This window comes from Oncorhynchus clarkii, chromosome 4 (assembly GCF_045791955.1).
Source record: "Oncorhynchus clarkii lewisi isolate Uvic-CL-2024 chromosome 4, UVic_Ocla_1.0, whole genome shotgun sequence".
NCBI classification, from domain to species: Eukaryota; Metazoa; Chordata; class Actinopteri; order Salmoniformes; family Salmonidae; genus Oncorhynchus; species Oncorhynchus clarkii.
The window spans coordinates 24,895,736-24,910,434 of NC_092150.1; the positions used below are offsets into that span (position 1 = coordinate 24,895,736).

At 46.3% G+C, this 14,699-nt stretch overlaps 1 protein-coding gene across 1 annotated transcript in view; it reads left to right on the forward strand.

Moving 5' to 3' along the window:
• The window catches only part of LOC139406634 (neuroligin-1-like), a 290,759-nt gene that overhangs the window by 97,293 nt on the left and 178,767 nt on the right, over positions 1–14,699 (forward strand). The window lies entirely within an intron of this gene.

Here is a 14,699-nt window from a genome sequence, read left to right on the forward strand (position 1 = left end):
GTTACATGGACTCACTCTGTGTGCGATAATAGTGTTTTACATTATTTTTTATTGACCTCATCTCTATACCCCACACAGAAAGGTCCCTCAGTCGAGCAGGGAATTTCAAATACAGATGGGTAAAAATGTAAAAAGCAGACATTAAATATCCCTTTGAGCATGGAGAAGTTATCAATTACACTTTGGATGGTGTATCAATTCACCCTGTCGCTACAAAGATACAGGCGTCCTTCGTAAATCAGTTGCCGGAGAGGAAGGAAACGGCTGTGATAGGAGAAAACTGAGGATGAATCAACAACATTGTAGTTACTCCACAATGCTAACATAAATGACAAAGTGAAGAGAAGGAAGTCTGTACAGGATAAAAAGAAAGAGAACAGACCTAAGCACAGACAACATCTCAGAAGAAAACCTGGTTCAGTCTGCTTTCCAACAGACACTGGAACACAAATTCACCTTTCAGCAGAACAATAACCTAAATCACAAGGCCTAATCTACACTGGAGTCGCTTACCAAGATGACATGTTTCTGAGAGACCTTGTTACAGTTTTGACTTAAATCGGCTTAAAAATATATGGCAAGACTTGAAAATGGATGTTTAGCAATGATCAACATCCAATTTGACAGAGCTTGAAGAATTTTGGAAAGAATAATGTGGAAATTTTGTACAATCCAGGTGTGCAAAGCTCTTAGAGACTTACCCAGAAAGACTAACAGTTGTAATATCTGCCGAAGGTGATTCTAACATGTATTGACCCAGGGGTGTGAATGCTTATGTAAGTTACATATTTCTGTATTTGATTTTCAATACATTTGCAAAAAATTCTAAAAACATGTTTTCACTTTGTCATTATGCGGTATTGTGTATAGATGGGTGAGAGAAAAATTCAGGCTGTAACAAAAAAGTCAAGGGGTACGAATACATTCTGAAGGTACTGCACTCTTTCTAAGTAACATCAAGGCTTATGAGCACACAATTGTGGCAAAATCCTTTTGTCACGCACGCCAGCAGCAATGTGACAAAGGAAACCTAGCTTGAAGGCAGAAGATTGAATATTGTAGTAAATATGGTGGATTATGGTAACCATTAATACTTTATGTCCCGCCCCCAGCATGAGCCACAGAATTTGTCCCCATCAAACGACAATTTCCAAATAGATTTCTCTCCATAACTAGTCTTTATTTGTGCAATTTATGAATATTAGAAAACATGGTGTGTCAGATTGAACACCACCTGAACTAGCAACGTAGATGATTGGGAATTTAAAAACATTAGGCCTACCTGATTCCTCTGGACTGGTTTCATATTGGGATTGTTCATCTGAAGTTCTAAAAGCTACCAGTTCTGGCGATGATCAGGTAAGTGGCGTGTCTGTGTTTTCATTATCTCTGCTTCTCCTGTCAAGCTGTGGCTTGGTGCTAGAGGTAAATTGGGAGCATATTTAATCAGATGTATCTTTTAGCATCACAAAGAGTCTTGTTGACATTTTCCTCAGTGTTTCTATTTACTCCTGTGGCGGTGGGGTAAGCGGATCAAACCACTCAGCTCTGCTGAATGAGATGAGAGCAGGGTAATGTTACAGGACTAAGCAGATGCTCTCATGTGTGACAAGAGCCTGCTCTCAGTTTGTCTGACCAGCCAATCAAGGGCCTGTCTAACAAGGCCCAGAAGTGCCTTGGCCTCTGTGGCCCTTTTGTTGTGAGGACTGTGTATAAATCTACTGTAGGAAGTAACAGAGAGGCTCTGTCATTGTGGCCCCTTCACCTTATGTCTGTGTGTAGGAGCTGAGGACAGGCTATTTAACCTACTCCTCATAATAAACCAGAAAATTAGAGGAGAGTAGAAAAGAGGACTGGAGAGAACGAGAGAAAGGGAGAGCGACAAAATAGAAAGAAAGAGAGAGACGGTCAGACTGAGAAATAGAGAGAATGCTCGTGGTGCTTTTCTCACCCATTAATGATCTAGCCAACATTATTGCACTTGTTGGGTTCCTGGTCAGTCTTTATGACACATTTGATACCTGAGGATTTGTTTTTCTTTGCCAGGCGAGGTACACAGAGCCATTAGGAGACCTAAACATGCAGAGCAGCTGACGTGAGCAGTATTTATCTGTTTGGGCGTAGCACGGGGTGGATTTGGCCAGGGGTCGCTCCCTGCTCGTCTGCCTGCCTGTATGTGTGTAGATGTGTCAGGCTTTGTAGGATGCCGTAATGGAATGTAATGCACTCTTCTATCAGTGTGTCATTATCAGAATTGTTCTGAATTGTTAATCTTGGCCTCCTGTGTAAATCCACAGTCTGGCTGTGCTTCAACTCACATAAGACCTATTTAAAACACAGTGTTGGCATGAACCTTCTCTGGTCCAATCCGTCTTCTAGCACATTGTTTCTTAACCCTGGTCTTCGAGTACCCCCAACAGTACACATTTGTATTTTAACCCTGATTCAACTTGTCAACTGATCATCAAGCCCTCAATGAGTTGAATGAGGTGCGTTTGTCAAGGGCTACAACAAAGCTGTGTACTGTTGGGGGTACTGGAGGACCAGGGTTGGGAAACACTGCTGTGTCATCCTTTGAATCCCATCTATACAAAAGAACATGTGATTTGTAGAAGCTCGCAAATATGACCTTTAGTAGTGTAAGCCAATGCTAATAAAAGCAGTCCCTCAAGAATTTTGCAGGGATTTTCTTGTGATATTTGCAAGCATAAATGCTTGATTTTGCTGCGGAAATTCTGACATTTCGCAATGATTGTTTTGCAAAAATACGCTGACGAGGAAAAAGGTTTATTGGCATTATTGGTTGAAATTTGCTACCCCTCTTTTTGTACTGTGGTAATGGGTCAATTATATGCAATAATGTTGCTATGATTTGACTGTTTTATGCGGAAATAGTGCCGGGATTGATCAAATTTGCAAGCCCTCGCATAATATGCAGGGAATTGTTGATTTTAGAAAATGTGATTGCAGAATCCTGCAGGGACTGGGTAATAAAGGAGTTAATAACATCATGGTGTTTTTTATTGTGCTTTGTGACTCATCTGGCCTTGAAAGCATCTGCTGATCTCCCAGCAGTCGGTAAAGCAGCAGAGGAAAGTGATTGGCCACTGCTGTCTGGGCATTAGCCAGGTAAACAGCCCAGGTTCCACTGCTCCTCCCATGCTAGGCCTGCAGCACGCTGTGTCAGCGTGATAGTGCACCAGGCAGGGCTCTGGGAGCAGATGCAGCCAGCGTGGGTTTAATTGTGTCTGAGTTGTTTGCGCGCAGCCAGCCAGGCTCTCCCCATTGTTTACCCTTTCAACAATCTTTACCGTTGCCTTTTGTTCTGCCTGAAATAATTGGGTCGGCAGTTTTTTCATTAATCATTGCATTTGGCCTGCAATGTGTTGAGGATTATTATTTTTCATGCTTATTAATTTCTTCACCCTGAAATAAATACCCCAGATAGTCTGTTTCATTAGTCTGTGTTTCTTTCCTGTCTGTTGCTTCACGCTCGCCCGCCTCATGTGTTAGCTGCTGGCTCCAGTCTCTGACCCTGGGGTTGCCTAAGGATCTTCAAGAGGAACATGGAAAGTGTCAGACCCCGTTCTATGAGCAATGCGTCTTGGGAGATGCTTAATTTGAGTATGTTTATTCATTTCTTAACAAACACTTAGCGGTTCTTCTTGGTTGCCATCTCTTTACAAATACTACATGTACTGTATACAGTGTCTTGTATCTTAAGGCCAGAGGAAGTTTGGTAGTTTGGTATGTATATATGTATATATACACAACAACCCCCTGAGGTGCCGTATTGCTATTAGAAACTGATTCCCAATGTAATTAGAGCAGTAAAAATACATGTTTTGCCATACCCCTGGTATACGGTCTGATATATCAATGCTGTCAGCCAATCAGCATTCAGGGCTCAAACCACCTAGTTTATAATATTATATAGCATGTCCACTGGCACTTTTATTCAATAGAGTCAACAGAGAGCACAGTCGATAAATAACCTACCCATCTGATCTGGTCACAAAAGGTCATCTGTATTCAGTTGTGGTCTGGGAATTGTCCCCAGGTGACTTGATGTTTTCGTGGAGAAAGAGAAAGGCTGTGGCGGAAGGATGCTGGTATGTGCCACCAGCAGGGCTGCGAGGCCTGTGGCCTCAAGGTCTGCCTGAGGGAGACATAGTCAGAACCAAGATGGAGGCTTTAGTCCACTCAGGATGTGATGCTTCCTCATAAACAAGGATGACACACAGGGATGAGTGTGGCTTTGTTCCTCTTGTTCACTCCACTGCTGTAATCCTCTCTGGATCTCACCGGGCCTGCTGTTAGTATTGGTCGGATTTCACTGGGAGGTTATCTGACTGAAAGCTCCCAGCTAACTGTCCTGCCCCCCTCCTACCTTTATATACTGTATCTGGACTGCTGGGGAAAATTGCATTGTGGCTCCATCTCATGTGAAGCTCCTGCAATTTATCTCCAAAGCTCCTGGAGTTATCTGGGCGTTGGCCTCAGGGGTTTCTGTCAAGCTGACCACCCTCATTCAGCCCCACCGTGGCATTCATTTTGCTTGCAGATAGGAGATACTGGGAGCTGACAGATAGGGGGCACCAACAGATGGATGGATGCGGACTGACACATCCATCTTTGCCACAGCGGAGGGATTAGCTTGCCTGGCTCCTTGGCATTTCTGTGGAAACCAACTGCCTGTGCAGATGAAGAAGGTGCTTGCTAGGTTGGGCAGGGGCAGCACGGTGTGAGGCTGCTGTCTGTGCCCCGGGAAATCAGATAGACATGTTTAACACCTTGGAAACGAGGCGTTGGAGGATAAAAGCGGGTGAAACCTTGTAGCTCAAGGGGGCACGCTGTTCACATGTACACATGTAGCGGGGGAGCGGGAGAGCAAACCTATTCACGTGCCCGTGTCAGGGGTTTTTATAGACACTAACAATCCTCACTAGCCTTAATCCCTCCTCAACATTTGATCCAGTGTATTTTGCAGATGAATAATTCATGCCTCCTGCTGTAATTTGACACAGCCCAGCGGTGTCTTTCTCTTTGTCATAGCAAATCTATTTTATTCTGCCTCGCTTAAATAAACCACACTCCTGTCAACTCTTGGCTCGAGGAGAAGTGTCTGTCTGCCCCGCTGCCATGGCCCTGGATGCTGATTGGTTGGCTGGGTGCTGTAACTTGTGCCATATTTTTAGAGGTCAGAGAATTTCTGTCTTTCGGTGGCAAGAGAGAGGGCTGCTACTGATGAGGGTCAGCATTTTCCAATCGACCCTCACAGCAGATGGTAAGTGGAGATGAAGAATATCTGACATTTGCCGTGTTGTAATCATGCCTTGATGCTCTCCCCCTGCTCATGAAATGGACACTTATCTGAGAAGATGATCAGAGGAGGCTTAGGCAGGCTAGCATCTAACAGTTTGTTTGTAATCTCATGAGTCTGGGTCACATCACATTCCCTCCGGCTTGTGTCAGTCTTATGAATCTTATGCATTACCTAACCTGTTGATAAACTGAGGTACTTTTTAACCTTTGGGCGTAAAGATCCTTGAAAAGGCAGGTGCGATTCTGTGCTTGTAACCAGTCCTTAGTCTCGTCTCGACTATACCCTGAGTTCATAAACAGAGACTTAGAATGAGACTGGAGTAAGCTCACAGAGCTGGAGAAATATTGGTCCGAGGATTTTTCTTTAGCCTCAGCCCCGACGTGTCTGTGCTCTAACTCTTTTTCTTGACTCTGCTGGCCTTGATTATTGAGGATTAAGATTGCCAGACGGTGCAGAAACTCGCAGCAATTTATCTTGGGCCTGGCAACCTGCAGGCATCCAGCCCCACACCCCATAGATTCATTTATTGGTGGGTTTTAACAGAGATCCACCACTGTAAATTGTCCACAAATGCGGTTAGTTAGAGCTGAAACAGCGTCCCAGAAGATGTATATCTTCGACCACAAGCCCGAGGCTGGTGCTGGAGCTAGCGTAGCGGCTTACTGTGGTTTGGTTTAACCTGCTATGCTTCAGCCACTGTGGACAAAAGACTGTCATGTCCTCTACAATTGCCCACACTTTCCTAAGGACAGGAGCTCAAGGTGATAGAATAATGGTTGTTGATCTCAACATGAGACTTTCTTAGAGAGATTACATCTTAGTTTATGGTGATATCAATGATGATTATTACGATGAGACTTGATTAGTTCTCACTAGCAGACAACAGACATCCAGTGTCTATTCACTGGGGTTTACAATGCCAATTTTCTTACTTTTATCTTCATTTACAGTAATTTCCTGCAACCATATTTTGACTGCAGTCTTTTAGTAATATCGTGTTTGAGTTTAATGCATTGGCCATTGTCTTTCTAACTAGTCTAATGTCATTTCAAATCTCCCAATCCCCTTGAAGGTCACTCATCTTTTTCCCTGGGACACGGCGTTTTTTATTCTTTCCTTGTGGAAAAACCAACACAATTTGGAGGATTAAAGGAGAAAGAATCCAGCTCTCTAACCACGTCGCGTGAACAGTGAGACATGCCAAGTTTTCTCCTCATGCCAAATGGTGTAAACCAGAGTGCCCGGGTAGACCACAGGCTGTATATCTCATTTCAGAGGAGAGAACATAGAGAGCAGCTGGATTTACCTGTAAACATTTTAACCGCAGTTTATTTCATCCTGCTGATTCTAATTACTGGAATAATCATTAATAGGAACATTGAACCATTGATATTAATCTTGGTAATTAGTATTAATTTTGTCTCTCAAACACAACTAGGAAGCAACACAGTGGTGCATGCATACAGATGTAGGATCGTAATTTGAGCCTGTTTGCTACAGCAGGAAAATAATCCTGCAGCAACAGGAAATGTGAATTATGTGGAATATAAATAATGGAAACCTTTTTTTGTAAGGGTTGATACATTTTTTGTTAGGGCAAATCAAGTATAACATTTTAAAGTGGAAATTACAAACTTTAGAAGCCTTTTGAATAAACTTGAATAAACTGCAAATTTGCATTTCCTGCAAATTATCATCTACAAAAGAGTGATCAAATTAAGATCCAACATCTCTATCAACATCTGCCTTCATTACCTTGGTTATATCTCTCTCGTTCTTGTTCTTTATTCTCTCTCTTTCTTTCTCGCTCGCTCGCTCTCCCTCTCTCTTTCTCTCTTGCTTTGTCTCTCTCCATCAATTTTTCTTTGCCTTTTCTGCCCCTCTCTGGAACATGGAACCCCTGGAGGGAGCATTTGGGCTATGTTTTTGTATGAATATACTGTGTAGGTTTTTCTCTCTCTCTCTCCCTATCTGTCTGTCTCTTCCAATATCGTGCATAAACATTCCACATTCTCATTTTCTATACACTACACATATCTCTTACTGCCATAATTTAGGTTTGATGGATGAGCATGAGATTGGAGATTGGTTGTACCACGGTCTGCCTGTGTATGTGAGAGCCCATGGCGCTGTGGTTTAACTCAGACATGGCGGCGGGCAGTCATCGATAGGGTACCCTCTCATACGGCCCATCCCAGACAGAAGGCATCGATTTAGCACGTTCTGTCTGCTGTTCTGCAATCTGTGTGTTCTCTGTGGCTGCCATTGACAGACCAGACAGCGTTCTCCTCTCTATGCCTGGCCCTGCACGCGTGTGCACAGAGGAATCTGTGGGGACTGCAGACTGGGCTGGATAGTGAGGAAGCGGAGGTGGTGGAGATATGTTGGGGTGGGGTTATGGAGTGCTGGCCCATTGTGCCATGCTGCAGCCCCAGGGTTGGGATGAAGAGGGGGTAGGCGTATTTATAAGCGCTGTACTTGCAGATTCATAACATGTCCCCAGGGACCTGTGAGCTGGCCGGGGTTCCGGTTCCAGGGGGGTCTGGATGAAGATTTGAAAACCGAGAGGGTGCTTTACAGTTCTCCAGCGATGTGCGCTAACATATGTTTGCTAACACCCCTCTGTAACGCAGTGGCGTGCCGTGGGCCTGGGGCCTGGGCCTTCAGTGAGGTCCTACACAGTCCCCCCCGAATTAATCCACCTCTTATTACCATCATTATGATGCCATGGCTCTAGACACTATACATTTAGACAGAAACGCAGTATAACCAGGCGTTGCGTCACCTTGAAATTGACATTTTTATTCAGAGAATTGCAGGGGAAGAGTATAATACAGTACAGTTCAACTAATAGGCAAGAACATAGTCGAGTGCAACAGAGTTCTTCTATCCATTTCTGGTCCACAAACTTTGAGCTTTAAGTCCCCCCCCCCCAAAAAAATACAGTGTGTTCACTAAACAGCGCATTGTCGCACCCAAAGCAGTTTCACCGTGATGATAAAGACAAAGAACTATTCACTGAAATTAAAAGAAACAAAACAAATAATTTGCAACATAGGCTATTTGCCATTTTATTTTGTTAATATATAGGCTATTTAATATTAACAAAATAAAATGCAAAACATACGTACACATTTAATAAAAAATAAAATGCATTGTATGTGTAACGGTTTTCTATATGAAAAGGAGAGTCGGACCAAAATGCAGCGTGATTATTGCAATCCATGTTTAATGAAGAAACAAACTAAACACAAACACTACCAAAACAATAAACTTAACGAAAACCGAAACAGCCTATACTTGTGTAACCTAACAAAGAACAATGACATCAGGACACTAAGGACAATCACCCACAAACACACAGTGAAACCCAGGCTACCTAAATATGGTTCCCAATCAGAGACAATGACTAACACCTGCCTCTGATTGAGAACCATATCAGGCCAGACATAGAAATAGACAAACAAGACATCCAACATAGAATGCCCACCCAGTTCACGTCCTGACCAACACTAAAACAAGGAAAACACACACGAACGATGGTCAGAACGTGACAGTACCCCCCCTCCAAGGTGCGGACTCCGGACGCACAACTTAAACCTATAGGGGAGGGTGTGGGTGGGCATCTGTCCGCGGTGGCGGCTCTGGCGCTGGACGTGGACCCCACTCCATAATAGTCTTTGTCCACCTCCTTAGCGTCCCTAGATAGGTGACCCTCCTAAGAGACAGCTCGGGACAGAGGGGAAGCTCGGAACAGAAGGACAGCTCGGGACAGAGGTAGCTCGGGACTGATGGGTAGCTCAGCACTGAGAGGAAGCTCAGCACTGAGAGGAAGCTCAGGCAGGTGGTTGGATCCGGCAGATCCTGGCTGGCTGGCGGTTCTGGAAGATCCTGGCTGACTGGCGGTTCTGGAAGATCCTGGCTGACTGGCGGATCCGGAAGATCCTGGCTGACTGGCGGATCCGGAAGATCCTGGCTGACTGGCGGATCCGGAAGATCCTGGCTGACTGGCGGATCCGGAAGAGTCTGGTCGACTGGCAGATCTGGAAGAGTCTGGTCGACTGGCAGATCTGGAAGAGTCTGGTCGACTGGCAGATCTGGAAGAGTCTGGTCGACTGGCATATCTGGAAGAGTCCGGTCGACTGGCAGATCTGGAAGAGTCCGGTCGACTGGCAGATCTGGAAGAGTCCGGTCGACTGGCAGCTCTGGCTGCTCCATGCTGACTGGCTGCTCCATGATGACTGGCAGCTCTGGCTGCTCCATGCTGACTGGCTGCTCCATGCTGACTGGCAGCTCTGGCTGCTCCATGCTGACTGGCTGCTCCATGCTGACTGGCAGCTCTGGCTGCTCCATGCTGACTGGCTGCTCCATGCTGACTGGCAGCTCTGGCTGCTCCATGCTGACTGGCTGCTCTGGCTGCGCCATGCTGACTGGTGGCCCTGGCTGCTCCATGCTGACTGGCGGCCCTGGCTGCTCCATGCTGACTGGCGGCCCTGGCTGCTCCATACTGACTGGCGGCCCTGGCTGCTCCATGCTAACTGCCAGCTCTGGCGGCTCCTTGCAGACTGGCAGCTCTGGCGGCTCCTTGCAGACTGGCAGCTTTGGCGGCATCCTGCAGACAGGCAGCTCTGGCGGCTCCTTGCAGACTGGCAGCTCCTTGCAGACTGGCAGCTCTATGCAGACTGGCAGCTCCTTGCAGACTGGCAGCTTCTTGCAGACTGGCAGCTCTATGCAGACTGGCAGCTCTATGCAGACTGGCAGCTCCTTGCAAACTGGCAGCTCTATGCAGACTGGCAGTTCTGAACAGGCTGGAGACTCCGGCAGCGCTGTAGAGAAGGAAGGCTCTAACAGCGCTAAACAGGCGGGAGACTCCGACAGCGCTGGAGAGGAGGAGGGCTCCGACAGCGCTGGACAGGCGAGGCGCACTGTAGGCCTGATGCGTGGTGCTGGCACTGGTGGTACTGGGCCGAGGACACGCACAGGAAGCCTGGTGCGGGGAGCTGCTACCGGAGGGCTGGGGTGTGGAGGTGGTACTGGAAAGACCGGACCGTGCAGGCGTACTGGAGCTCTTGAGCACCGAGCCTGCCCAACCTTACCTGGTTGAATGCTCACGGTCGCCCTGCCAGTGCGGCGAGGTGGAATAGCCCGCACTGGGCTATGCAGGCGAACCGGAGACACCAAGCGCAAGGCTGGTGCCATGTAAGCCGGCCCAAGGAGACGCACTGGGGACCAGATGCGTAGAGCCGGCTTCATGGCGTTAGGCTCGACGCTCAATCTAGCCCGGCCGACACGCGGAGCTGGAATATACCGCACCGGGCTATGCACCCGCACTGGAGACACCGTGCGCACCACTGCATAACACGGTGCCTGTCCGGTCTCTCTAGCCCCCCGGTAAGCACAGGGAGTCTGCCCAGGTCTCCTACCTGGCGTAGCCATACTCCCTGTTAGCCCCCCCCCCCAATAAATTTTTGGGGCTGCCTCTCAGGCTTCCATCCGCTACGTCGTGCTGCCTCCTCATATCTGCGCCTCTCAGCTTTCGCCGCCTCCAGTTCTTCTTTGGGGCGGCGATATTCTCCTGGCTGAGCCCAGGGTCCTCTTCCTTCTAATTCGTCCTCCCATGTCCATACCTCCTCTTTGGGCTGCTCCTGTTGCCTCTTCTCCTGCTGCACCTTTGGGCGGCTACACTCCCCTGGTTTAGCCCAGGGTCCTCTCCCGTCGAGGATTTCCTCCCATGTCCAGAAATCCTTATTGCGCATCTCCTCGCGCTGCTCCTGCCTGTTGACACGCTGCTTGGTCCTTTTGTGGTGGGTGATTCTGTAACGGTTTTCTATATGAGAAGGAGAGTCGGACCAAAATGCAGCGTGATTATTGCAATCCATGTTTAATGAAGAAACAAACTAAACACAAACACTACCAAAACAATAAACTTAACGAAAACCGAAACAGCCTATACTTGTGTAACCTAACAAAGAACAATGACATCAGGACACTAAGGACAATCACCCACAAACACACAGTGAAACCCAGGCTACCTAAATATGGTTCCCAATCAGAGACAATGACTAACACCTGCCTCTGATTGAGAACCATATCAGGCCAGACATAGAAATAGACAAACAAGACATCCAACATAGAATGCCCACCCAGTTCACGTCCTGACCAACACTAAAACAAGGAAAACACACACGAACGATGGTCAGAACGTGACAGTATGCCTACTCACCAAAGACTGATTATTTGAACACAAAATCCTTCCTCCTTTCTTTCCTCAAGAAGACTTCAATGACTCTGTTGTACAGTCTATCTGTGAGTTTTAGTTCCACCAATAAGTCCTTTTCTATCGACATGGAGGCTAATGCTGAAAGCCGAGTCTGTCCAGTAGCATTTCTGGAATACGTTTTGATTCGCTTTAAGGCCGAGAATGACCGCTCGACAGAAGCCGTGGACACAGGGATGGTCACTGTCACACATGCCAATGTGTAAAGTTGCCCCATGTCCTCATTCAGAATTTTCTGCTTAAGGAAATCAAGGAGATCAGAGGGACTTTTCCCTTCAAAATCAGTCATAGCATACATTACAGTCAGTTCTGTTTTTAGCTTGGATAGGTCGAACAGTGTTCCGTGACTCTCTGTTAAGCTGGAGAAGGCTATTTGCGGGAATTTTTTCCAGTAGGTCTGAAAGTGCTGGGGTCCAGGAGGAAGAGAAACATTTTTCGTGGTCTTGAAACCTATTTCGTATCTGGCAAAGAATGTTGTCCAGAATATTGCTGTGGAGTTGTTGGTAGCATGTGCAAGGGTCTCCTTGTGCTGGGCCTCTGCGTGCGCTGGGTGAACTTGAGATGCGCGCTGTGTCATCGTAGATTTGACTGAACCTGCGCCTCTCTCGCTCAATTGTGTCACAAAACTCGTTCACCCTTGTCAGGCAGAATTGTACATCCAAAGTTTGTTTCTGTAGAATTCCAAAAAGCTCATCCGAATAAATAAAATTCCCATTGAATGTTTCAAGCAAAAAACAAAACACAAAATCATCCAAACGTGCATTAAATCCATCAGCCATAAGCACAGTATCCCCGTCATGGTCATCATAATGTTCCAGTAAGTGGTTAAACAGCTCCTTTAGGGCAACTCTCTTTTTCTGCATTGACCAATCTAGATGTATATTGTCACCTAGTTGGTGCAACCTTAGGAAGACGACGCTTGCAGATGTCATCCAGCAGTTGCGTGCGCTTAGGGGATATTGAGAAAAATGCTGCAAGGCCATTGAGGTTGGCAAAGAAGACCTTGCATTCTTTAAGCTTTGAGGCTCCTTGAGTCAGTACTAAATGTAGTCGATGTGCATAGCAGTGAATGAATAAGGCCATCGGTGCCCTCTCCTTAACTTTAGCCTGCACCCCATTGAGTCCAGATGCCATGACTGCTGCGCCATCAAAACACTGTGCCACAACTTTATCCAGACTACATTCATTTTCCTCCAAGAAACGGAAAATAAGAGCGGCAATGTCATCAGCTCGCTTGCCGCTTGTCACATCTTCAAATCGGATAAATCGCTCCTTGACTCCTGTGTCCGTCACATAACGCAGGACGAGTGAGAGCTGTGCTGCATTTCCCACATCTGTTGTTTCGTCCACCATTTTTAGCAACAAAGGGAGCTTTTTTAATCTCCATTTTGATCTCTTCTCCCATCACTTCAGCAATAGCATAAATTAGGTCATTTTGTATTTTGCCTGACGTCCCAATGAACACTTTGTTAGTGGACAGGTGGTATTGTAAATCTGTGTTGCTTTCAGAAAGAAAAGAAAGAAGCTCCACGTAGTTCCCTTTGTTTGTGGAGTCAGCACTTTCATCGTGTCCCTTAAATGAAAGTTCCTGTTTACCCAAAAACATGACACAATCAATGAGTCTTTTCAATATTTCCCTATTTTTCTTCACCTTTTCATTGTGCAGCTCCGTTGCCCTGCGCGCTTGTTCGTTGAGCTGTAGATCCACTCGGGTGTCCCCAAAAGTTTTCAAAAGCAGCATTGCTTGTAAGTGCCCAGCCGTACTTTGGTGTCTCGTTGCTGCCTTGGTTAGACAACTCAAGAATGCAAAGCCAGTGTGGCTCCAAACACCAAATCCATCACTTGCAAATAATAGGCATTCCCAGCAGTACAGTTTGCAGTGCTTCTCGGAGCCTGTGAGCCATTGATAGCGCTCGTATTTGGAACTTTGAAAGTGGCGAACGAACCCCTTTCCCGCCTGTGACAGGCTTTGTAGCGTCGGTGTCGGGCGACCTCTCCTTACAATGTCTAACTTTTCTTGAAAAACTCTAAAGCTGATTGGTTGACATTAAATTTTCATTTCAATTCACTTTAAGCTACAAGCGCCCGCACTGTAGATTCTGAAGGCCTGAGGGCAGATTTTAGACCCCTGGAAACACATGATGGCTGAATATGATTGGATAAAAGATCTAAGATAAAGACCAGCCCTCCAAATCTCAACCTGGGGCTGGAAGCAGTGCAACCAAGAGGAAAGCTATGAAATGAAGAGTATAACTCTTACTCTGGGGAATAATTTAATACATATTTGTGGGAAAATATATTTAAAAAATATATATATTCTGATGATGTTTAGGCCAGCAGAGAAGGCCTTGCTGGCCCTGACGGCCCACCACTGCTGTAACGGCTTCTGACATAGGAGAGGGCTTTCCCGTCTGGGCCAATGCTGCTCACTCCAATAAGATTTCTTTCCCATAGTGATGCATGCATAAGCTAGGAAGATATTTCTAGTTTACCTATAGTACACACCATGTACATCTTTCCCTTTACCAAAGCAGCACAGATTACTAGTGGAGGAAGATTGCCTGGTGTGTGTACAGACTGTTTGTGCAGTGTGTTGATATTTTTTAAGGAGAAGAGAGTGTGCCTAGTGAGGCGGTGACACAAGGTATTTGTGCAGGCAGACGGTAGTGAGTTCCCTGTCTCATAGACTGATAACCGGCTCTGCTCCAGACATTGTGGAGATGGCGATGGGCTAGACAGACAGACAAACAGCAGGCTACTATGGACATTTAGAGTGGGAGCCCTACATACTGTACACCTATGCTTTACTCAGTGGCAGTGGTTTCTGGTGTTTGTGTATTTGTCAGTATGTGGAAATACGACGTGTGTTTCAGTATGTGAGAGAGTGTGTCTGCATGTGTACATTTGTGTGTGTGCACATGTGCATGCGCACGTGTCTGTGTGTGTGTGTGTGTGTGTGTGTGTGTGTGTGTGTGTGTGTGTGTGTGTGTGTGTGTGTGTGTGTGTGTGTGTGTGTGTGTGTGTGTGTGTGTGTGTGTGTGTGTGTGTGTGTGTGTGTGTGTGTGTGTGTGTGTCTGTGTGTACCTGTGGTGAATC